This window comes from Lepisma saccharinum, unplaced genomic scaffold (assembly GCF_977018435.1).
Source record: "Lepisma saccharinum unplaced genomic scaffold, izLepSacc3.1 HAP1_SCAFFOLD_479, whole genome shotgun sequence".
NCBI classification, from domain to species: domain Eukaryota; kingdom Metazoa; phylum Arthropoda; class Insecta; order Zygentoma; family Lepismatidae; genus Lepisma; species Lepisma saccharinum.
The window spans coordinates 5591-29643 of NW_028143171.1; the positions used below are offsets into that span (position 1 = coordinate 5591).

Below are 24053 nucleotides of genomic sequence, written 5' to 3' on the forward strand. Positions count from 1 at the left end.
AGTGTAGCAACCACGCGGTAGTTTTACAAGATGACGTGTGAGCGGTTTTTTTTTTTCCCAATGTAAGGTAAGACTCTAGTTTAGGTCCTTTTCCTAAGGAATACGTGTCATATATCGTTGGAAAGCTTATTTTATAAGGAATTCAACAACGTAAATCCCAAAGCGAGGAAAAATTTCCTGAAGGAGTAAATCGAGAAAAACAGATGTTGTCTGGATATGCGTAATTGAACGTACTGAGAATTTTTTTAGATGATGAAGCACATACATATTTAGGGGTGAAATTGCTAATGGAACCTAACCTAACAGGCCTAACCTAACCTCGTAGGCATACCTCGACCTCGTGAATGGATAGTGGGGCTATCGTGAACAGAAAGTGTAAAAAGAAAAAGGTACTTAGCCGAAGAGATGCCGGGTGCTGCACCACGAACGCAAAGAAGCAATCACCATGCAGATAAGGACGTAAAGTAGAGTCTAGCCTAAATTTTCACTTAAAAACCTTTTGTGAATAGTTTGTGCGGCATTTATCGGTTCATAAGTTTGGAAACACTGCACATCAGCTGACGATAGACAACGTGAGTCAAGATTTGCCCGCCGAATTAGCAACGACCAATAAATGATTATAATGTTAAAAATAACGCTTTCTTCATGGAAAAAAAAGTGATCCCCAGCTTGAAAAATGTTCCGGTATGCATATGAGGTAAGTAGAAATGATTTTTATTTGAAAATAAACTAGTTTCATGTGTCTCCGGCTTATATAACTGGTACACCTTGGGAGAAACTCATTTCCATAAGTAGTTTCTTGTGTAAACTTGAAGAAATGTGTCTCCGATGTATGAAACTGTTACAGATTTCCGTAAATAGTTTCTCCTGTAAATTTGAAGAAAAGTGTCTCTGATATAACGAACTGTTACCAATTTTTTTTAAAAATTTAGGAATAGTACGTTAGCAATGTAAAAAAGTGTGAAATAAATCATTGACAGGTGTCTCAGGTATAGTAAAGTAGTACCAAAAAATTAAAAACACTTCACGATATTTTTTCACGAAAAAAGTTCAATTTTCGACATAAAGAGTAATTATTAAACCATTGACGTTAGCCCCAAAAACCATTGATGTTAGCCCCAAAAACCATTGACGTTAGCCCAAAAATTCACGATAGCCCCACAAACCATCACGGGGACGAGGTATGCCTACTAGGTTAGGTTAGGCCTGTTGGGTTAGGTTCCATTAGCACTCCCTTCATTCAATTTAGCATATACGGACAACGGCACATCATATTATAGCGAAAAGACGGCGAGGGTTGAAACACTGACTACGGTGTTTACGTCATCAAACACATGGAACATTGTGCTCTCATGCAGAAAGCAAATGGCGGCAGCAGCAATAGCACGTCAGAAATAGATTTACGTAGAAAACCACATGCATTCGCATTAAAATGGATCAAAACTACATTCCCGAACATCAACAATGCTACAGAAAATGATTTGCGTAAGTACTTTCTCCTGTAAATTTGAAGAAATCTGTCTCAGGTATAGTAAAGTGTTACCCCCCCCCATTTTCCGTAACGTTAGGTTAGGTTAGGCAAGCATAGTTAAAAAAAAAATACTCGACACGTCATGTTATAGTGAAAACACGGCGAGTTTGAAACACTAACAACGGGGTTTACGTCACCTAACACATGGAACATTGTGCTCTCATGCAGAAAGCAAATGGCGGCAGCAGAAACAGCGTGTCGGACAGAGATATTCGCATTAAAATGGATCAAAACTACATTCACGAACTTCCACAACGCTACAGAAAATGATTTGCGTAAGTACTTTCCCCTGTAAAAAGTAAGAAATCCGTCACCCCTATAGTAAAGTGTTACCAATAATAGGTAAGTACGAATGTAAAAAAAGACTAAATGGACGAGTGAAATGTGTTTTGGCTATATCAAACTGTTACCCAGGCTTTAACTTACGTGGGCCATTCCTTGGCATCAAATATCTCAGTTATTTGTGTTTTAGGAACGTAATACCCCTTCATACTCACGTGACATGTTAGCAGCACGAGTCCGTATCAGAGCACCGTGCGGTACTTTTTCAACTCGATGGCAAACAGAAAAACAGTACTAATAGTCTCTTGCACGAAAATAAATGCACACCGACGTAAACTTGGTTCACCATCTGGTAAAGATAGTCACTCTGATTAAAAAAAATTGGCATACCCTATTATGGATAGAAAAAAATAATAAAAGGAATAAACTTCGTGTAAAATCCTGGCTCGCCCTGGCTTCGTAGAATGAAAAGACAGACGAGATATTCAATTCAATTGCTTTGACGTAGAGCATGTTTCACTTTGATCACAGATTCGCTTTGAATTGAACAGAATAGTCAAGTTGGCCGCCATGATTCCCTTATCGCACAACGCGAGGACAACCTTGTTCTCTGATAAATGCCTAAAGTTCATTGGCGGCGATTGGTTTCCAAAACTGGGTTCGCAAGGTGCCAAAACTTGGGAGGAGGGGGGGGGGGCAAAGACAGTATATTTCCTAGAACCAAACATAACAACCTCCATGCTAACAACGTACGGATTCAACGTTGTCCTAATCTATGACTGTGACGCGCGACTATCGATGCACGCGCCTCCACAAAGCTTATTTACGTATAGTAGAGGAAAAAAGCAGGAAAATTAGCATACTCTCTCTGAAACCTTATTTCGGGGCTGTCAAGCCAAGCATTATTATTATTATTAAATATACATCTTGTTTCCCTCTGAGTACAGCGTGCTACGACGTCACGTCAGGGGTCTCGTTTCGAATTCCGGCCTGGGTTTTGTAGTTAATGTACTCTTCGCAACGCCTTATTTGTCCGCCCTGAAAAAAATGAAAGTCCTGATTTCGTAAATAGCTCCATGGCCTCCCCAATGGTGCAGTGGTAGCGTCGTTGCCTTGCAATCAAGGGATACCGGGTTCAATACCCGATGGAGGCACATATGCCATCGGGGAGGCTCGTTTACGTGCGTTTCGTCTAAATAGTCCACCGCTCTTCCAGTATTTCGGCAGTCATGAATATCTCTCAAGAAATCCGCACGCAATACAATGTCTGGTTATTCAACCAAATTCATTTCTTTAATAAGAAAAACAAAGATCACCAGGGTGCGAAATCCTGGGGGGACAGGGGGAATTCCCCCCACCAACGATCTTGCCCTGAAATTTCCCCCACCAAACTTTCCGGGGGGGGGGAGAGTTTTGGTTGTAGCAACAAACATAAACAATTTGTTTGGGAGTCGAATATACTTTACTGGAATAAGATCCAAAACATACACAAGGAACGGACAACAAAGAGCCTCATCTCTAAGAACACTGAACCCAGCAATCTTCAGGACGCAAAAAATAGTCCGACTTGTTATTACTTCTCCATTTCTCATCGCCTTTCGTCAGCTACCACAAAGTACTGTATATAAATATATTAATAAAACACGTAATAGAATTTAGATGGGAATTTTATACAGGAAACAATTATCTTCTTAATGTCTCTTAATTTTTGGCCCTTAGTCACGCAAAGCATTGTTCATTGCATTCGTAGTAGCCTATATTATATTCTTAAATTTGCAATCGAATTTTAAATGGATAGTCGATATAATATATTGTATTTTATAAAATAATTTGATTATTTAATAATTGACACATACTTATATATATATATATATAGCGATTTCGCACCCTGAAGATCACGTAAACATAACCTTGATGTGGCCCCAAATCGAAAATGGATTTTTTTCTCGTAACTTCTTTAAAGGTGTAGTCACAACGTAAGTACCTCTTACAAGCATTCTAATAACCCCTTTTTCGAAATCGTCCATTAAAGATAAGTTAAAAGAAAAAAGGGCAACAAAAAAATCCCCCTTTTACATTTTCTCTCTCTCTTTCTATTTTTTAAAATCTCTATTTATCACCGACCACTCCACAATACGTTAACATCCTACATATTCCCATTCTTTGAGGTCCTACTAAAACAATTTATACGGGAAGAAAGAACTCAATTGCTCGAACGCTAAATCTGGGTTAACGCAATCTTGTCAGAAAGTTGGGGAATCGTCTAGTTCCCCTTTCCGACAAGTTGCGTGCGCCCACTTGAACCCCACATAACCACATTCATTCACTTGCCTAATCTTACTGTATTTGTAACAAAGGGAAAATTCTTAATGGATTCAAAAATTATATTTTTAACAGGTGTTTATTATAAACTATGTAAGCGAAGTAACAACATTAATGTATTAACAGGCATTCATTGACATAGTTTTTATGTTAATTTCGAATTAGTTTAAAGCTTTTAACGACTCTTAATAATGTTAATTCAGTACAAAATTCCCAACAATAATAATCCCTTCACAATACGATTAATCCCATTTCATTATATTTTAAAGCACCTCTTCCTTTCTTTTTTACGCTGCCACTGGTAATTATATTCAAGCCTTAATATCCAAACGCAACACATTCTCTCACTCACACTTTTCTTTCTTAACACAAATTTAAAAATATAGGTATATACAGTACATATTATGTAGAGAAATAATCACTCATACTTATACTCTGAATATACTCGCCGTAAGTAAGTCACCAGTTTTCTTCTACTTGAAGGAATTCTTATTTGTCGCGGTTAGCCTCGGAGTATATGAAGACGCCCACAATTTTTAACTGAGTATTATAACAAGAATGAAACTCCACGATGGTCTAGTTTGTGTATACAATTAAATGATACTCCACCAAATTATTGCGTAGGCCAAAATAAACCTTGACCAAGAACCATTTTAACTATTCCCGTTAACTGTTGCGTAAGATAGGCAATTCCGGAACAAGGGGGGAGGGAGGCTTCGTGAGGCTTCGTTGAAGAACTTGTACGTACTCTCTAGTCCGTAGACTAGACGGCAACTGAAATCACGCACGCGCGATCAAGAACTTCGACAGATGCCGAGATATCTATCGGGTCTCTTGAGCGCAGGCGGAAAGTAATACGTAAAAAAATAAACGAGATTTTTGAGGTGACTTAATTTCTTCACTCGTACCACAAAAGGGGAGAGTGAAGTTGGGGCGGGCAGATATTAATAATAGTAGTTATCTAATCGCCACAACACATTAAAAACATGTTTAAAAAAGAAGAAAGAAAGAAGAAAGAAAGAATGAAAGAAGGACAGAAGGAAAGAGAGAATGAAGGAATGAAGGAAAGAAGGAAAGAAAGAAAGAAGGAAAGAAAGAAAGAAAGAAAGAAAGAAAGAAGAAAGAAAGAAGGAAGAATGAAAGAAGGAAAGAGAGAATGAAGGAATGAAGGAGAGAAGGAAAGATAGAAAGAAGGAAAGAAAGAAAGAAAGAAGAAAGAAAGAAGGAAGAAAGAAGAACGAAAGGAGAAAGAAAGAAAGAAGGAAAGAAGGAAAATCTTGACCAGCGTTGTCTATCATCTGTGGGTATGCAGTGTTTCAAACCATCTTAACCGAAAAAAAAAAAATTCCGGGTTCCAAAACCCCACGAACCATGCATGGATAGCCCCACAAACCATTCATAAATAGCCCTACGAACTATTCACGGCAAGGTTAGGTTAGGTTAGGCAAACATAGTTAAAATTATCATGTTCTGGGAAAACAATGGCATCGTTGGAAACGCTGACCGGGGCTTACATCATCAAACGCACGGAACATTTGGTTCACGTAGTCGAAGGTAATGAAGGCAAGAGCTTTTGTGCATCGCAGAGACATTAATGTCGAAAAATACATGTTTTACCTGCCGAATAAATTGAACAAAGGGAGAAAACACTTCCACGACCTTTCAGAAGTCTACAGAAACAGTTCCGTAAGTACTTTCTCCTGTAAAATTGAAGAAATTTGTTTTGCCTATATCAAACTGTTACCAAAACCTGCAATTTCAGAGTATTTTTGCAGCTTTTTGTTAGTAAAATCTGTTTATATGCACACTACAATAGTGAAGGAACACGTCGAAAATAACTATCACTACCAAACCTAACAAGAACCTAACTACGTAAAATTATATCTCTTGTTGTGGAAAGTTGTTTTGGGTGCTATATTCACTTGCGCAAAGCCTTCGGGCTGTTCTGCTACACAGTAAAGTAACACGCTAAGGTAACAGACGTATTTTACTTCACAAGAACACATTTCCAAGAGCTAATATCAACTGAAAACGTTCATGACCAGTTCCTGTCTACGTGTATCAGTGTTCGGGTAACCTCACCGGTTTTAACAACTTTTTAATAGTAATTGAACATAGTTGTTCCTGTCAACATGGAGCTGTGATAGAGTAACATTACGGGTTTTAACAATTTTTATAGCAGTTTTACCATGTTTTAGTCATTAGTCATCCTAACATTCAACTTGTCCATACATATACCTTGATCCTTTCTAAATGACGAAGCTTTACGTGTGCACGTAATAGCAGACTTCATGGCCTGAAGAAGGGAGCAGTTGCCACCGAAACGTCGTCTACGACAACTATATACTCACTTTACGTAAGTAAATTAACTAATTTCGAATTTATGCTTATATATGATAGTAAGTCGCACTGAACCAAAAAATGAATTTTTCTTTATTTCTTGTGTGGCAACTACAGATGTTACATCTCCTGTGTGACACTAGATGACTACTTGATCTATCAGAATCCAGGAACTTTACTCGGTGATTCAGAACATTCCCATATAAAGTGAACAATTGTGGGAAACGTCGACATGTGTGATTTCTGGCAGCCAGTCCGGAAGGTAGTGCAAACAGTGCAGACACCAAATTGACAAGTCAGTATTGCACCATGTAATCAACTAGACTCTTCAGTACTAGTAGTCAAAAAGTGCAACGAACTAGAAGGGGCTAGTATGTAACAGGAATTTTTTGACCTGTGTCCTTTTAAATGCTGCATCTTCAGTAGAAGCTGTAGTATTTGACTGTTTTAAAACTTTTATAAAATGGTAAGTTTTTGATTTTTTTTCTTTCTTAGCTTTACAGAGTATTATCTCTGTTCAAAATTGAACTTATTCCCTTTGCAAAAAATAAAAAGAAACCCCCTCAATGCAACTTTCCCTGCTGCTGACATCCATGCTAGAGGTGGTCAAGGCATTGATGTGTAAGTTTTGTTCCATCATCCTAGTTATCATTATTAACCCAAGAACTAGAGAAGCTACTTAAAGTAACTATTCTGCAAGTTTACTTTTGTCTAATAAATGCACACCACATTGTTTTAAATGGATTTTGCCCTTCTAATGCGAGATTTTTGTGTTTCATCGCTGTGGAAACAAGTGAGTAGCATGATATTTAACCTAATGATCATTGTTATGTCCATAATTCTTATATTTATCATCATCGTAATTGCATGTTGTATTTTTTGAAGCATAGTATATGAAACATGTTAGACCAGAAGGTAGTGTGAGGAAATAGTTTTATTTGCTCATATATATTTCATTTTTTCTATTTTCGCGTTAATAATATTTTTTATGTGATGTCTTATTAAATACTTTATTTTTTATTAAACATTTGTTAATACATATCCAAGTAGACTTCTTTATGTATCAATTGTACACTGTGTCTGACAGACACTGCTTGCCCATTTACGTGAGTGAATTGGAAAATATTTTTTACGCCTGACCTTCTTTATCAAGCAAAGTTAAATATTGTAAAATGAGGAAAAAAGAGAAACAAAGAAAGTAAAAAAAATATCATTTTCGAAGGAAGTATTGTTTGGAGTATGTGACAAAAATATGGCAACAGTGTCTGATACACTGGTTGCCCTGTTAAGGGTTAAATATGCATGGTAAACAAAAACATTTCTTAATGTTTGATTGCCATCAGACCCTGATATCTCAAGAAGGGGAAGGGGGAGGTGTATGGCTCCCTTTTTTTAGTCATTTCTTTCTGCCTTCTTATGGCAGAATATAGAGTGCCTGAAATTTTTCACGTGGCAACTGAATTTTCACATTGAGTTCTAAGAAATATATATATACTAATTTTAAAATATTTAGAGGTTGATTATGGAAATTTCCATTTCTTAATGTACAATAATAATAAACATGCATGGTCGTTGCGAAAATTTTTTGCAGGGGGGGGGGGTGGTTGGGCAAATGATAAAAGTTGAATAGTAGAAAAATTATAAGTATTATTATCACAGTTATAAATATTATTATGAAATAATAAATATTATGAACTTAAATAAACTGAAAGCAGAAGGTATTATTATTAACAAAAGGAAAAGTATTTTTGGTGTAACTAAAGTTCAGTATTTGGGTCATATCCTGTCTGAGAAAGGTATTTCGATAGACCCGGAGAGGGTAAAATCTATTGTAAATATGGAAAGGCCTACTTGCAAATCAGAGTTTCAAACATACTTGGGTATGGTTAACTATGCAGGAAAATTTATTCCAAATAAATCAGATATTTTGGCACCTTTAACTGGTTTGCTTAAAGATGGTGTAGAATTTTCATGGAGTGCAGCACAAGAATGAAGTTACAAAATGCTACAGCAAGTTCTAACTACAACCCCAACATTAGCATATTTTGATCCTAGTAAACAGTGCATTGGCAGTGCAGATTCATCTTCATATGGCATAGGTGCTGTGTTATTTCAAATGAAAGGTACTAAAAGAGAAATCGTTGCTTATGTTTTTAGAAAATTAACACCTACAGAACAAAGGTAATCACAGATTGAAAAGGAAGCTTTATCTTTAACGTGGGGTATGGAAAAAATTTCAGAATATGTTTCAGGTCTAAAAGTGAATTTGGAAACTGATCATAAACCATTAATTCAGATTTTAGGTTCTAAGAACATTGATGAATTAACTCCTCGATTCCAAAGATTTAGAATAAGGTTAATGATGTATGACTATACAGTTAATTATGTACCAGGCCGTGAACTTATATTAGCAGATTTTCTGTCCAGAAATCTTATTGATAGCTGGGAGAGAGAGGAATTAGGTGAAGAAGTTCATGCTTGTGTAAATTTTGTTATTCAACACTGTCCTGTGAAAGATTCTTACTTAGACAAAATTAAAGGGTCAAGTAAATGATAACATATGCAAGAAACGTAAGTACTATACTTTGAATGGTTGGCCTGAGAAAAATAAAATTGCAGTTGAACTGTTACCTTACTATCAATATAAATTAAGATTTCTCAATAATACATAATATATTGTTAAAGGTTCTCGTATTGTAATACCAGGTTTGCTACAACAAGAGGTTTTAAAATTCATACACCAAGGTCATCAGGGTATAACGAAATGTAGATGTCGAGCACAGATGTGAGTATGGTGGATAGGGCTTAGTTCACAACTTGATGCTTTAGTGAAAAACTGCTCTCAATGTATTGAAATGAGAGGTAACTGTAAAGAACCATTTTTAATGGAAAGTTTACCTGATGGACCGTGGCAACAGGTGGGAGTAGATTTGTTTAAATGTAAAGGTGTATGGTACCTTATTGCCACAGATTACTATTCAAAGTTTTTTGAGATATTTCCGTTGAAACAAATGACTGAAGATGTGATAATCACAAAAATGAAGCAAATATTTGCTAGATATGGTATTTGTAATGTAATTAGATCTGATAATGGACCGCAGTTTCAGTACAAATTCCGTTGTTTTGCTAAGTAGTATAACTTTATTCACCAGACAGGTTCGCCATATCATAGTCAGTCTCAAGGACAAGTAGAAGTTACTGTTAAAATTTCTAGACATTTGTTAATAAAGAATATAAGTTAGAAGCTGAAAGTTCGGTGTATATGCATCCTCGAAGGATATGCAGGATGGATGAAGGATTACGTAGGTTAAGATATTATTTGTTCTTTTGTTAATGGGTATGATTGTTATGGATAAAATAGTTAAATGTGCAATTTTCATGTTTTGGTTAAAAGATTACTGTTCTTCAATTTGAATTAAGAGCCAGAAACTTTGTTTAAAATGTTTTGTAATAAGATGTAACATTTATGTAGCATATGCAAACAAACACAGCTTCAATAAAGAAGGGGGATGTTGTGTAATGTGCTGTCACCTAGGCAATCAAAGCTGCACTATGCCAGTGCCTGGGACAGTACATCCTCCGACCCACACCGGTATACCTCCCTTATCTCTTGCTCCAGCTAGCATGGCGAACACTACAAAATAAATTTGAAATTATGCTAGACAATTCAACCAAATCCATGAATGAACTAATTATACTAGGTGATATGAATATTGATCTTCTGAAACGGGAATGCAACAGTCAAACTTACCTAGAAATATTAAAATCAAACAAATTAGAACAGCTAGTAAATGAACCCACAAGAATTACCGAAACTACAGAGTCTTTAATTGATCATGTTATAACCAATATTCCCAGAAACTGTGTAACTGTCAAAGTTGTTCACACCCTAATCTTCGATCATACTGCTCAACTTGTACATTTAAATGGCAAAAACATGCCAACACTTTCAATGGAATATAGACAAAAAACATGGAAAATATAGAATATCTTAAACTACTATTGAGCAATGAAACGTGGGAAGACATCTTCAATCTTACTGATACCAATGAAATATTTTGTTAGTAACTTCATTTATTACTTAAATTTAACATGCCCCAATATAACTAAGAAAGTAACCCCTAATTCTACTAAAATCCCACTCACTAATGATATAATACTTCTCAAAGAAAAAATGAATGATGAATATACTTAGTTCGTAACCCACAAAGATATCAAGTATCAAAATAAATATAAAGAATTAAGGAAATTATACAGAAAATCCATTAAGGAACATAATTCAAAGAAAATATGTAATGAAATTGTGAATGCTACTAATAAACAAAAAACAGTTTGGAGTATTATAAATAAATGGCGAAAAGCAACCATAAAATATGAGGATAACATAAAAATTATAATTAATGATGAAGAAATAACCAAACCAGAACTAATATGCATCACATTCAACAAATATTTTGCCCATTTGCCTAATACAAATCACAATGTTGATAATGATACAACTCTGAATTCAACACATAAATATGTTATAAATAGTATACTTATATCTCAGTTAACAATAAAGCAAACTTAATGAAGTCATAAGAGGAATAAAAAATAAAAAGGACTTATGGTCCAGATGAATGGTCAAATGATTTAGTAAAGACCTGTTCACAATTTTTTGAGAAGCCATTGCTTCATGCAGTGAATTCCTCAATCAGAACTGGAATCTTTCCTAGAATATTGAAAACTAACAAAGTTGTACCTATTCATAAAAAGGGAAATAAAAATAATAATGAGAACTACAGACCTATTTCACTTACTTCTACATTCTCAAAGATTATTGAAACAATTATATCTAAAAATATACAAAATTTTTGCAACAAATTCAATGTATTAAATAATTGTCAGCATGGATTTCTCTCAGGTAAATCTATAAATACAGCTGTTGCTCAAATGATTAATTACTTATCTGAATCGTTGAAAAATCATGAAATTGTTAATGCAGTATTCCTTGACCTCTCTAAGGCATTTGATAGAGTAACCCATAAAATTCTGATGGACAAACTCTATAGCTATGGAATAAAAGGGATTCCACATTTATTAATACAAACATATCTACAGGAAAGAATGCAATATACACAAATACCTTTTAATACGAGGGTCATTCAAGTCAATCGGGGACTTTTTTTTTTTTAAGAAATAGAAGAACAAATTTCAAAGTGTGGTATCTTGATTAATTTTTCCACATAACCTCCTGCTACAGTTATACACTTATCCCAGCGTTTAACTAACGCCTGGAATGCTTCGGCATAGAAAGAATTATCATTACGGCGGAACCATTGTAGGACAGCATTCTTCACTTAATCATCAGTGTTGAAATGTTTTCCTTCAGGGGTCCAAACAGGTGAAAATCACTTGGCTCTAAGTCAGGCCAGCCGATTTCCTGGAATGTGTGGAATGTGCGTTGAGCGGTATGTGGTTGTGCATTGTCTTGCAAAAAGGGAACACCCTTTGTGATGAAACCCGCACGTTTCTTCCCTAAACTCTTATGCACATCACGCAGAACACAGTAGTAATACTCACTGTTGATAGTGACACCATAGGGTAAAAAATCAACGTGAATAATCCCCTGTTTATCCCAAAAGGCACATTCCACGTGCTGAATGTTCCCAGGAATGACTGCCGTGGGCTGTGATCCACCACGACCGGCATCGTCAGTAATAGAGATACGGCCATTTTTGAAGCGCTTACACCATTCAAATGTCTTACTGCGACAGTGTGTCTCATGTCCGTACTGAGCCTGAAGTCTTCTGTAAATTTCAGCAGGTTTTCTGTCCTCGTTCACTAAAAACTTCATCACAACACGCTGTTCCATGTAGACGTTCACACTGTTGTCCGCCATCTTGAATAACGGTCTATGCAGAAGCCTGGGAAATGAGCGCCGCCTACCAGTAACAGCACACAGTTGCCAGTTCCTGCTGCATACAAAATATCCAGCCTAGGCATCTATTTAATCCTGGAAAAAAAAGTCCCCGATTGACTTGAACGCCCCTCGTATATACGTGGAACTCTCACTGATCACCTCTAACATGAGAAGTATTATTAGTGGTGTTCCTCAGGGATCAATTTTAGGACCACTGCTATTTATCTTATACATTAATGACATCCCTGAATATCAAGATACGAGAGTAATTACTTATGCAGATGATACAACAGTTTTGATTAATGACAAAGATATTGCCAATCTTGAAATTAATACTTTTGTAAAAATTAACCAAATAATTCAATATCTAACCCGCTCGGGTTTGGTTGTTTGTGAATGTCCATTCAACAATTTTATCATTTCATCACTCATCCCCATCTTCGCAAATTAGCCAAGAGGCACAAAACGCGAAGTAAAATAAACTAAATCAATCAATCAATCTTGGAGCCTAATGAACACCATTAAATGATTACAAGATTAAAGTATTTCTGATGTGTACAAAAACCTTATGTACATTATTCTATAAATTATTTATTTAAAGTGATTTAAATCAACCTGACTTAATCAATCCACCTTGCCTTGTAATCAAAGGGCCCCAAGTTCGTTACCTGGCAAAGGCACTAGTGATTCAGGTCCAGTCTTGATTAGCATATCTGTGCATAAAGTGGACTAAAAACAAAAACTAGGGAAGACTCCTAGTTGGGAGGATGGATCCTTCTGCTCCTCCATTACCCACCCTGCTCATCATTCTCACAATTAGACAAAAGTGGCACAAAGCAACTCTAGATAACATAATAACAAAATAAACCATTCATTGTCATGGTTAGCAAAAGTGATATAAAAGTAGAAGAAATACATGCATTTGGAAACTGTATATTCACTAAAGAAAATTATCGTTTCTACAGAAAAGTCAATAACTCATACATACTTTTTACAATATTACAAAATATATTGAGGAAACTGATGTGTAAACCAAAGTGTTCTGAACGTATTGGAATTTTAAAATTTGTGAACAAATATTATGACGAAAATAATAGTAATTCCAGAAAGTGTATGTCTATCATTCTTGTAACAATAATTTATTGCTGGTGAGATCCTATGTACTAACAGGGTCATTCCATGCCAAATGAACCAATTTTGAAATAATTGGTTGCATGACCATTTTAGGAAAAAATCATTTTTTGTACATACGTTTGTACATGTTTCCAGATATCAAAACCAGTGTTCAAAATAAATTATTGTCTTTAGTTCTCCTGGAGTAGCCATTTTTCCAACATGGCGCATGGCTTTCTTTGCTCATTTAGCACTTTTCAAAAACCTTAATATCTCAAAAACCATTAGAGCTAGGGAATTGAAACAAAATCCCGATTTTTCAAAGGGGTTTAGTCTAAGGCTTGATTTCTTTTTCATGTGTAGACCTGCCTGCAGGGTGTCTGTAAATAAAATATCAGTGCTTAGAAATTTAACCCTTATTTACAGCATGGGCTCAAACATGGCCATTCATTGAATTTTGACATTTTTCTGGGTTAAATATCTCAGATGGGTCCTCTTCAAAAATTCTGAAATTTGGCATAAAGGAAGTCCTGCATGAACCTAACTCACAGTAAAAATCTCAACTTTTAGATTCAACTAGTTTTGGTCAATATGAGGCCAAATTTCTGACATTGCAAAGTAAGGTTAAACTACATTCCATACTTACAATAATGAAGTCTTGTCTTTTTCTTTTAAATTTGGGTTAAATAAAGCCTCAGAAAATATAGTAACATAAGGTTTAAATACTTGACTTACCAGAAATTGAAATTACAAGGTATGACAATTGAAAATCTGTGAAATCTCATTGCAAAAGGTTTGACCAGTTGGTATTGTCAGCTCCAAAACTGAGCTTCCCCCCACATTTTTTAAATGTAGCAGTACATGCAGCTTAAGATAGGCAGTTTCATGCCTAGGAGTTTCGAAAGGGAGGGGATGGAGGGTACATAAACTTTTTTAAGAATAAAGCCCTGTTTTTCCTTTGACGTAATTGTTTATGGAATACTAGGCTAAAGGTATTGGGTTACGACCCCCAACCAACCCCTCCTTGGGCACTCCATTGAAAGTAGGCTATTTATTTTGGATGGTCAAAGCTGGTAGAATATATACCGGGTGGTCCATTTATAATAATAGTATGGAATATCGCATGCAGAATGCATCCAATCGAAAAATTGCACAGAATAAAAGTTTGATACTATTGAGGGGGTAAGTCAATGCCGCAAAAATTTCATCGTGAAATTTCAAATAGAACACCCCCATTTGTTTTACATATTTGGATTCCTTGTTGAAAAAGAAGTATTTTTTGTTCGAAAAATTTAAAATTTTGTAAAAAATTGCAAACTTCGAGCAATTATAAACATTTGGTAGTTTCAGATTCATTTTGTTCCCTTTATGTAATAACAGTTTTGGTTTCCATTGAGAACATTGCATAACCGAATTTTATTAAAAAAATGTGTGCAAAGAATTCGGCAAAAGAAAATTGTTTGCAATTTATGTTTTTGTGGAACAATAAATAATATTAATTTGTTCCAACTCTTTGGTTTCAAGGAACAATTTCATATGAACAACAAAATTAAGTATGTTACTACAAATTAGTTATCATTTGAGGTACACAAATAAATGTTTAAAGGAGCAAATGTTCAAAATGATGACCGTTCTCTTCAATGAATTTCAAAACACGGTGTCTGAAGCTCTACACTGTTCGTCCCAAAATGTCAGGAGTGATAGAGGCACAAGCTGTACTTCTGACACAATAGACATGACTACATAGAATCTTACTGGCAGAAAAAACTTTTCCATATCCCCTGGGTCGGCTATCTCCTTTCTCGGAATCGTTTCCAGCACATTCTTCGCTTCATTCACTTTTCTGACAATTCATCTCCTCCTGCGACAGATCAAGGACCGACTGTGGAAACTGAAGCAGATTTTAGAACATTTCAGACAACATTACCTTGACTTGTACATCCCACTGAACACGTATCCATTGACGAGGCTATTGTTCTTTACAAGGGTAAAGTGTTGTTCAAACAATATATTCCAAAGAAGCACAAGCAATTTGGCATCAAGCTATACTTTCTCTGTGACACTTTGGGATATATTTTTGATATTCTAGTTTATCTTGGAAAGGACAGGGCAAGACAGACTGGAACTGTGACACCCACCCATGCCCTGGTCATCGAACTAAGTAGGAGAGTTCAAAGGATTGGCCATAAATTGTTTATGGACAATTACTTCACCTCCCCCGAACTTTTTGATGATCTCGCAACAAAGCGCATGCAATGTTGTGGGACTGTCAATAAGAATCAGCGTTCCATGCCCATTGACTTCAAGACAAGCAAGACAAAATGTGGTGACCCGGACGTACGTACGAAGGCAGACTTGACAGCTGTACGGTGGCGCGACAAACGTGATGCCCTTGTGTTGACGAATTACCACAGCCTCCCCCCCCCCTGCACAAGGGAACTTCGATGACGCCCACGGCAACCCATTGAAACATGAAATTATACTGGACTATAATAGACATATGGGTTACGTGGATAAAGCTGACAGGATGACATGTACTTATCTGACTGGCAGACGAACAATTAAGTGGACGAACAAACTCTTCTTCTACCTTGTAAACCAGTCCATCCTAAATGCTCACATCTCCTGAAACACTTCTCCCGAAATCACTCACATCGTGATTTTCGGATAAGTTTGATCGAGGAGCTGGCTAAACGGGGGAAGGCGGAGCAGGCTGGTCCTTCTAGGCCTTTGCCTGGTGCCGATATCCCACCACCCCTCGAAATGGTGAGAAGAAAAGCTTCGGCTAACAGGCATTGGCCTATATTGACTACGTCATGCAGAAGGTGCAAGGTTTGTTACCGACAAAAGAAAACTAGGAAAACATACCATGAGTGCAAAGTTGCACTGTGCTTGTACCCATGCTTCGAGGTTTTCCACGTGGGCAACTAGGTGGTGAGTACATATATTACATAACACTAGTTATTTTGCTGTGCAACATTATTTATCATGTCTCTTTTTCGTACTGTTTGCTCACAAATGTAACCCAACGGGATATTTTTGACATTGCATTGTTGCAAATATTGCATCATTCTAAACTTTCTATGAGAGCAAGGACCATGAAACAAGTTTCATTTTGTTGCAAAAGGTACATTCTTTGAAAACAATGCAAAAGTTTGCGCCCCTTTCCCAAAATAACTGGAGAAGAGGGGCCGAACAACAGATATTTAATTTTTTCATTGAAATTTGGGGACTTTGCCCGTTTCAACCCCGTTTTCTCACTTGGGCATTCTGAATTGCATATGGTCGCGTGCTCCAATGTTTTTGCTTCCAAACAAAAGTTAGCTGAAGTAGATTGCTCAAATAGTCTCAGAGATATAACGTTTTTCTGAAATAAGTGCAAAAATTTAAAAATCGCGTGCAAAGGCTGTGACCAGAGAGGGGTTACTTTCGAAAACCCGCTCGGCGGTGTAAAGGTTAATGAGGCATTTTTGTTGTGTTGCAGAACAGGTTCAGTTTTTGGAGTATTACAATGCTTTATACAGTCAGTTTGAAGAATTTTGAGAATGTTGACGTTTTATCAGAGGGGCCATCCCCCGAATCTGTGGATGTTTTACAGGTTTCAGCCCATTTAAGATGGTAATTTTCTGGTGCAACATGTCTGTTGCCACTCAGGCTCAAGAGCCTGATGATGCTGACAAAGTTCTGATTCATAGGTGGCAACACTTACAGGCAGGAACAACCTTGGCAGGAAGGAACTCTGATTGGCAGCATGTTGACAACTGACTCTAGAAGCCCCGCGGCAAACTGAACTCGAAGTGCTCGGATCCTACGTTGGCATAAACTTTAATTGTGAATAATATACACAATACAGTGCATTTGTTTTGGCTCTGGGTTGAATTAGCGCATGCCTGCAGACAGCGCAGCATGGTGCTGTTGCCAGCATTTTTGACCTGTGATGCCACAGATTAGATATAAGATGGAAATGTTCCTATACCTCCCGTGAAAATCATTTGTTGTCTGCTAGCATGCTTCTTCTGCCTGTCGCTGCAGCGCTAGCATTGCCGGGAGCGTGACATCACATGGTTTCATCATGCCGTTACCGTGGCAACGCACAGCATTCTCTGAACCACCGTTCGTCTGCTTCTGCTTTGTGTTTCCATTTTCTTTCGTTTGGAGAAATACGCCAATATTTTATCTTTTAGACAAATAAATTTATTTTTATAAACTAATTAGAATTTCGTGAAAAGTAATAAGAATAATCTTTTGTCTTCAATGAGTTCCTAAAAGACATTTTTAGGCAAAAACAAGTAGCTAAATTTATCCGAAAAATTCTGTTTATAATTTATTCAGATTTTCTTTTTCCGCACGAGAAATATTCTAGATGAAGAAAATACTTACACATACACAAAGGTATAGATCCACCAAGCTTTCTGAAACCTCGGAAAATATGCGAACTACAGGCTTCCCCGTAACTTTAACTAGCGACACCAGCGCCACTGCTCCCGTTCTAGGGCTTCAGATGAGTTGGTGGATCTATAAGGGTTGCCATATTTCTCTTTTTGCACACAGAACACAGGGCACACTGAATGGGTACATAGAAACCCGTTACACCAACACACAGGTGATATATTTCATACATTTAAATTCACATTACATATTACATTGAAATAATATATAATTTTTCACAGGAACAAAACTAAATTGCACAATGAAGGATATTTGGCAACCCTAACCAAGAGTATGCATTTCGTAGATGCAATTAAGCTATCATGTTTCTGCCTATTATAATTTATTGATATCTTTTCAACTTCAGGATAATTAGCTATAGCTTCTTCAACATATGGCACTTATTTTAAGTACTCAAGCGAGGTAAGAAAGCTGATTTACACAATTTGAATTTTTGTATGTGTATCTTTATAACACATGGTAGAAAAATAAAACTACACACTATAATTGTATGTTTGCAGAACTGTACTGTAAAATAAAACATTTGAGACTCCATTGCATTACGTTAGTAACAGAATGCAATTTCTGATCATACTAGTTGCAAAAACTAGCAGAATCTATCATGAAAAAATTACAGGATTCAACAGGTGGGTTTCATGTGATGCCAGGATTTGCACAGTCACCATGTTCATGGCCAATTTTGTGCCATGTGCAAGGAAAAATAGTGAACTTCTGTTTAAAGAACATTATATATAGTGAATAATAATTACTATATAATGGCAGAAAAGTGCATTGAATTCAGGATTCAAGAATGTGAATATTGCACCAAGTACATCATAAACAAGGTTCAAATCTCCAGCCCATGTGTTTACAAGATTTGGCCTCCATAATGGCTTCGCAAATAAAATGTAGGGGAAATGAAAATTTGTGTAAAGTACTAGTCAAGATAGGTTTCAATCCTTTTTTAAAAAACTCTTAACCTCTAATTCATTGAGAACTAAGTTACGTCCCTTGTCCACTGATACCTGTAATTACATGAACATCCAACTGCACTCGCAAAAATCAATGCAGTACTTTTGGAAATGTTAAATTTTATTTGCACAAAATGAGCAAGGTCACTGCATGAGAAACTGCACTTGGTAGCAGTTTCAAAACAGAATTCATACAGATATTTCATGTTACTCACCTCTACAGTTGATTCACAGCAAACATTATGGCATGAATTGAATTTATTTGCAAATTATTATTATTTTTTTTTTTTTTTTTACCATAGAAGATACTGATCACTAAGGTGTTCTCTCACGGCAGCTCCTTAAGATTCGCTTGAAAAAAGTGCACTGGGCCTTTGGTACATGCCAGTAAAATACTATTCAAAAATTTATCTTCCTCATCTGTTTCACTGAAAACAAACCACAGAAAGATGGAACTTGAATTTCCGAGAAGGAATTGTAAATATTTTCTCACAATTTGGAATGAGGTTTTTGAAAGAAGAGAAATTTTTGAAAACTAATTTGCTGACAGACCTTCAGTAATGTAACAAAGCAAAAATAACAATTCCTACCTAAATAATTCCAAGTTACTTCCCCCCCCCCCCCCCCCGTCTTCATGTATTATTTTATATTTGATGCTGAAGGATAGAAAGAGAAAATATGCATACGTAGCCATTATATTAATCATGGTTCCACTCTGATTCTCAATTATCACATTCTATGCTATACAATTGGTTTGAAATTAATAACAATTTCTATTCAGTTGACCAAAACTTCTATCACTACATCAGACTTTTAGAAATTGTGGTTATTTATGGGGTAGTTATATGAAACAAAATTCCATAATTGCAAACTACAATGCCAAAGAACAAAACATAAGAAGCAAAGTGCATTGCACATTTTTCTTCCCATCCTACGATCATATCAACTTAACATCAACAAATCACTTATATCACATATATTAACCTCATGCAGAACATATTGTAACATGCAAGACATATTGTCGTTCAATTGCCAAAACCACGAGTGTGCAAATTTTGACTATTTAACCTAGTGCAGTTGCTCATCAATATTTGTTGATACATTTACATGGTGTAATAAAGTCATAAGTGGGTGCATATTTTCCCAATGACAACATTTAATCAAATGCAAAAGTTATTAATAATCTGGGATATTGACAAAAATGCTTTCATCTCAAAAGTAAGATTTAGCACTTCCGTGCTTTTGGCATTGGAGCGGCAATATCCATCCACAATTAGAACTTATTTCTTCTGGGGGCAAAAAGAGACATGTTAATGTAACAGTTCGATTTTATTTTTAAAATATGGAAACTCATAGCTGTTATAATTCAAACAAAACATTGCTTAAGCATCCCTTGTGAAAAATAGACCCTTGATATTACATTACAACTTGTGGAGATGCTTGTATTGCAATTTTTGCTACAAGTTTTGAATTTTAAAAATTCTATTCAATTTGAAATAATTACTGCTAATATGTCATCATTAAAGTAAATATGAAAAACAGGATTTCAGCAATTAAAATAAGAACCAGTGACAATTTACATGCAAATTTTATTTCACTTTTTGCAAAAAAAAAAAAAACAAAACAAAAAAAAAAAAAAAACAACAAAAAAAACCTGCTTTTTTGGCACCAGCATTCAACACAGTTCAGAAAAGAACTTACTGTTACTAATTAGCAGTTACCTCCATAGGCTAGTCAACATACTACACTCTAAAATGTATTGTTTAGTTTGGCTGACTCTTTATTAGACTGAGAATATGTCCGCCCATCCAGGCCACTACACAAGCTGGAACAATCATGTTGCCCATGATGGCAGAAAGAAATTTGTTCAACTAAAGAAAATTGCCTTGAGTTGTGGTTAAATTTTCTTCAATTTGTTTAAGAATTGCATTGTTGCATGCGTAAAGGTTTGTAAAAATATTTCGAAGTAATGTGCCCATTCCCCATCCAGGATGAAGTCTGAAGCATTAATAATTAAAGCCAGTCTAAATTTCTTGTTAAAGTACAGCTTCAGTTTTCATCTTAACCAGCCTTGTGGTAGAACTTTTTCATTGAATAAAAATGTCTTCACTGATCTTTCTGCCTGGACTGTTTTCACATAACTTACCTGTAGTACATATTCCTCCCCCCCCCCAACAACATTCATATTATTTAGCAGCATTAGACAAAAACTGGGGTATGGCATAAAACTAGAAATAGAATACACTAGTGTTTTCCCACTGCAAGGAATCTGTCTCACCATAAACTGATCAAATCACTGAAAAACATTTTTTTTCGAAACATATTTTCACTAAATGTTAATAATGTCGATACTGACATTTATATTTTTTCTATTCACTTAAATCTTTCGTCTTCTGTTAAGCAAGTAAGTACACAGGGATCTTGCAAGATTTATTTCAGAACAGTTTCACTGCGGTTATATAGCGCTGCGCTGGATTGTGCCAAGCAGGACATCACACATGTGCATTAGTTTGAGATCTCCTTTAAACATTGTCAGTGGAATGTCATGGGCAAGTCATTAGTACATAAATCACTTGTGTTGAAATAGTTTGGTTGTGGCTCAAACTGAACTACTGCATCTAAACTGGGAACAGTTGTGAAGTGTCACTTCAGAGTAAAAGCAGGGAAGCAGATATTTCACCTCTTCCATTTTGATTGTTGCTAACCAGTTGCAAATCTGAAAATAAGAACAAAAGTTTATTAGTTTTGAAGTTTAAAAAGTCAAGCGCACAGCACAAATAATAATTAATTTAATTACAAAGACATAAAACAATTCCCCCAGATTACCATACATATGTTTGTCCACAGACATCTTTCCTCTCCATTTTTGTTGAAAAATGAGGGAGTTGTTCCTCCTTTCATCATAAGCCAACATTGCAAGCTGAGGCAAGCTGGGCACAAAAGTAGAGAGATTTGTGAAGATAATTTGCAGAAAGCAAATCTCATGCAAGCCTTGACTAAACACAAATATACTTGGTAGAATTTAACACATTGGGGTCTCACAATGGGCATAGCTCGCAGTGCACTTAAAGTCAATGTGGACGAACGACTGGCATAGTCTGTCCTGCGGTATGCAATCGCTTTGCCGATTGAACTACGGGCTATGTTCGTACTTCGTCTCATGTGCGTGTTCATTCAAGCCGATCTGTTGAAATTCCGACCACTAGGTGACTCCTGTGCTATTTTTATCTCACACCTGCGACTGTTTGTTGTCGGGTTGATGTACGTTGCATTGTTTAGATCCAGACTGCATAGCGGAAATTCTGCATGAGGATTCCGCCTCAGAGTTTGAAGTTAGCGACGATTTTGATGATGCAGATGAATTTGAAGATTTGGAAGGTAGGTTATATTCGTAATAATTAATTGTTGACAATATAAACAGTGTTGCAAACTCTAGTATTTTATGAATGAAGTGAGAAGAGGTAATTTTTTTGGGTCTATTCATCTTGCCTCTTGCTTGATTCTCCTACATGCACTGATGTATTTTTAGTTTTTTCCATTTATTATTTTGTATAGTGTATGTCAAATGAAAATTTATTTTATTTATTTGTTTAATTTTTACAGATGACGCAGAACCAACTGATACATCGTCTGGTCCTGTCCTGCAGCCACTTTTTCATACCAAAGCTAATTACCTGTAATTTTTAACTATTTTTTGTTATGTGCACGTAAGAAGTATTCTTATGCAATATTCAAAAGATGTATTGATAGTTTATGTAGTTAATTATTGAAATTTCCAGATTTCGAACTTAAAATATCTCTATATTAACATTTGTTACAATGTTGTACTTTTTTTCACAAAACATTGTTGAAAAAAATATTCAAAAATGTCTGAAAATGAAAATAAAATTTAACAAATTTTTGTTCATTGAAAAGAGGAAGTTTTGTAGATTCAAGAAATGTGTGGTAAATAAAAACAAATTAAAAATATTTTTTCAATGATTTTTTAAAAACGAACCAAAAACTGCAGTCCAGAGGTAAAAATGCTATATTATGAGGCCAGACCCGAATGTGTTAAAATTAATTTTGAAACTCAAAACTTGTCCATTCCCTCTTGCTTGGAGGCATAAATTCTTTTGAATTGAAAATTAGCCAATATACGCAACTTTCGATGATAGATGAAATATACAAGACAGTTTTTTTTTTTTTTTTTATGGACACAACAGACGAAACACTGGGCATTTATTCGAAAATAACATCGTGCCATGACTGTACACACAGCTTTCTTTTTAGACAATAACTGAAACATAAACTTACCCTCAAATTTGTTGCAAGTTTTGACTTTTGCTAGAAAGAAAGGCTGTTTTGAGCTAGTACACGTCCAAGCACGAGGTGAACATGAAATTAGGCAAAATAAATATTATTTTTACTGTATGTTCAATGGTATCAGGCATAGTTGTAAAAATAACTTTCAGAGTTAGATAAATTTCTGAAAACTAGTTCTACATAGAAAAAAATATATGAACTTTTATCGTACATACCTCGCCAGATCTTCGGAAATTTTAAACATTGAGAACTCTCGACTTCTAGCTGCATTACGTAACATGTTTGAAAGAAACAAATTCACCAAGGAACAAACAAACTGGAGGAAAATCGGCAAAACTAACTAACTCTCTAGCCTTCTTAAACCCGAAGGTTCATGGCTGCAGCAACACAGGCCTTCCATCTGTCCCTGTCTTGAGCAAGATCTATATACTCTTTTCCATCCCTACAGATTTCCTTTAGATCTATCTCATCGTTTTCCCTCAGTCTTCGTCTTGGCCTTCCTACAGGTCTCTTACCATCAGGTTTCCCAACAAGAATCCTGTAAACTCCTCTTTCCTCTCCCATTCGTGCCACATGGCCTGCCCAACTAAGTCTTCTTGATTTAATTATTCTAATAATATCTGGACATGAATACAAATTATGTACTTCTAAATTATGTAACCTTCTCCACTCACCTGTCTCCTCATCCCTTTTAGGTCCAAATATTTTCCTAAGGATCTTATTTTCAAATACTCTCAATTTATGTTCCTCTTTCAATGTAAGGGACCAAGTTTCACACCCATATAATACTACAGGCAAAATTACTGATTTGTATATTTTAACTTTTAGTTTCTTAGATATTAAACGAGAAGACAAAAGT

At 35.8% G+C, this 24053-nt stretch overlaps 1 long non-coding RNA gene across 1 annotated transcript in view; it reads left to right on the forward strand.

The window, feature by feature from the left end:
* Window positions 1-5698: 5698 nt before the first annotated feature.
* Window positions 5699-24053, forward strand: part of LOC145982944 (uncharacterized) — a 47619-nt gene continuing 29264 nt past the window's right edge. The window contains exon 1 of the long non-coding RNA XR_014441210.1: window positions 5699-5821. This is a non-coding gene — a long non-coding RNA (uncharacterized LOC145982944). The remainder of the gene's footprint in view (window positions 5822-24053) is intronic.